Consider the following 3074-nt stretch of genomic DNA (forward strand, 5'->3'; position numbering starts at 1 on the left):
TATATTGAATTAAAACAGTCGAAAGATACTCTTAACAGGGGCAGATCTACTAAGGGCCGAGGGAGTGCCATAAAACTTGCAAGCTTCGGTTGAAACATCACGTGTATATCTGTATATATGTCGATGAAAACATATAAATAACTAAAGTGCCACCCGGAGTAACAAATGAGTCAATGGCCAAACGCTGATTCCGGAAAAAAGTTAAAAAAAAAAAAAAATTCGGAACAAAGTGAATAGTTCTTATGGCCAAACGGGGGCTTAATATTGGTAAGTAGGATTCTACAGAAATGACTATCACTTGTAATTCCACGATTAATGTTGTACTTAGTTGTATGATCAATACCGAGTACTGTTCAAGGACAATAATCATTTTAAACCCCCCCCCCACGCACCCACCCACCACACACACTGTTACGCGGCGCCTTCCTGAGACTTCTTGGAAGGGCGACGTAAGGCTAAGCAACCGATGATTCCAAGGTTACTGTCCGCCAACCGGGGTCCCCTCCGCACGCTAGACGAGACTGTCAGTGCCGTGCGGGAAAACCAATGTCAAGAGCAATTGAGAGAACAGAAAAGTGAATTGAGAATGAGAAAGAAAGAGAGAGCTTGTTTGCAAAGAAAGAGAGAGCTTGTTTGCATTAATGAAAGCTATTACAATGAGAGCAAGCGGTGTCGAGGGGGAGAGACACCGATGACAGAATTGAATGCTTGCTTGAAAGTTTTTGATTGCTTGATCCCCCCTAATAATGCTTTAAAAATAAAAACCCAAGTTACAGGACTAGACATAAATTCGCTAGAGAATCACAACCAAAATTACATAAGGTAAACTACTCTATATTTACAACAAAAGAGATATTTACAACAAAAGAGACCTAACTAGAGCAGGTCCATGTGCCCCCTCGGTCGTGGCACTATCGTGCGCGCGGGGGCACGCCGCGCGCGCGCGGGGGCGCGAGCACCGGCGCCGGCACCGTAGCGTGGCCGCACTGTCACTGGGCGCTGGGCACGCGTTGGGGCACGGCCAGCGTAGGGGCGCGAGCGAGGGACATTGATGGGGTGACATAGGCAGAAGCAACCTTGTCACTTGGGGCATCCGAGGCCACGGGGCCGTCTATGGCGCTAGGCTCTGAGAGGTTTGCCATGGCGCCATAGGGCGCATCCAAGGGGTCATGGGGCATGGCTGGAAAGCCGCCCATGACATTCTCCCCCACCTGAGTTGGCGACGTCCTCGGCGCCTTACTTGCAAGATATTCATCGATCAGGTGCTTGTAGGCTTTGAGGCTGGTGCCCCTCTCCCACGTATTCTCTTCTGCATCACATCCCAGCCATTTCACCAGGAACTCTTGGTGATCTTTTCTTGATGCATGTATGACTCGATCGTTGAGGATGGCTTCTACTACCCTTTTCGGCTTGTTTGTGGGCCTCGAATCCGGGTATCATGTGAGTTTCGTGAAGGGGTCTTCCGTGTCTTGCGAAAAGGCTTTAAAATACCGACATGGAACACGGATGAATCTTCCACCAAGTTTGGGGTATCCACCCGGCATGCTACCTTTCCAATGCGCCTCTCAATGGACAGGTCCAATGTATTTTTTACCCGGGTCCAATGTATTCTTTGGGATCTTCACCATCACTCATTCCCAACCTCGATATTCCACAAAGCGACGGGGCATGTCTCTTCATCCGCTTTTGTGCCTTCACCCCGCATAGCTCCGCACTATCTCTAAATTCTCGTCTTCCATTCTTTCGTTTTTTGCCATGTTTCTTCAGAGCTCTTTTGTTTGTGCTAGAGCTCTTTTGTGATTTGAAACACAGTTGAGCCGCATCCAATAGCTTCACCCAATTCTTCTGCGAGCCGGTAACAAAGTGCCGCAGATATTCCTCCAACATGCCATTGAACCGCTCCGGCTGACCATCGGATTGTGGGTGAAAGCTCGAGCTGTGACTCAGTTTAGACCCTAAGCACTTAAAGAGCTGGGTCCAAAAGTTGCTGGTGAAGCGAGAATCGCGATCACTAACAATATCCTTGGGCAGACCCCAATATTTGACAACATGGGCGAAGAAGAGTCGAGCTGTCTCCTCTGCTGATATATACTTGGGTGCTGCAATGAAAGTGGCATACTTAGAGAACCGATCAACCACGACCAAGATTGTCGTGAGGTCTCCAACCTTGGGCAAGCCGGTGATAAAATCCAATGAAACGCTTTCCCAAGGCCTGCTGGGACGGGTAATGGCTCCAACGGGCCCGCTTGTGTTAAGCGGTCAGACTTGTCTTTCTGGCATACTAGGCACGTCTTCACATGCGAGCAACATCATCGCCATCGGGACATACGCGCGCGGCGTAGCGATTGCCACGGTAGTCGTTCCTCTCTGGGTGGCCCCGCCCATAGAGTGTCGTGACATTCCATCGGGAGAGTCCTCCATCGAGATCTCCTCCTTTAGGAACATAAAGGCGGTTTCCTTTTGCCTTCGGAACCCATCCTCCATGTAGAATCGGCGGGTTTTCCTTGACTGCTAAGTCGACCAAGTGCGTCGAGAAAGGTCCTTGGTGAGAAGGTCCTGGATTTGATATTTTATGGTGGTAGCCACCTCACTCCCCCTAAGGGTGGCAAGCAGGCATACCGACGCTAGTGTCACACCCTAATTTCCGATAGGGCGTGATGGGCACCCGACCCTTACTTAGGGCCGAGCGAACCCGCTGACTTTCGTTATACTCATAATCATACTGGCCCTTAAATCAAAACATACATACGTAATGAAGGTTTTTTTCGAAAATCAAACATGTTTTTTTTTTTTTTTTTTCAAATCAAGGAAAATCTGTATACATATGAAATTTGTAGCACAACGCATAATAATACGTCGGCTTACGGGCCGACTACAAAACTAACATATCATACACGCGACAACGTTCGCAAAGTCTCTAACATAGCTCCGGATACCATAACAAACGCACTCGACTCGGCAACACTCCTAAAGAAATGGAGCTCGCCAATCCAGGCCGGAACGTCTTCGCTAACATCATCTACTCATCTATACGTACCGCGCGGCACGAAACGCGACCCCGAAGAAAGGGGGTC

This window comes from Lycium ferocissimum, chromosome 8, assembly GCF_029784015.1.
Source record: "Lycium ferocissimum isolate CSIRO_LF1 chromosome 8, AGI_CSIRO_Lferr_CH_V1, whole genome shotgun sequence".
Classification (NCBI taxonomy): domain Eukaryota; kingdom Viridiplantae; phylum Streptophyta; class Magnoliopsida; order Solanales; family Solanaceae; genus Lycium; species Lycium ferocissimum.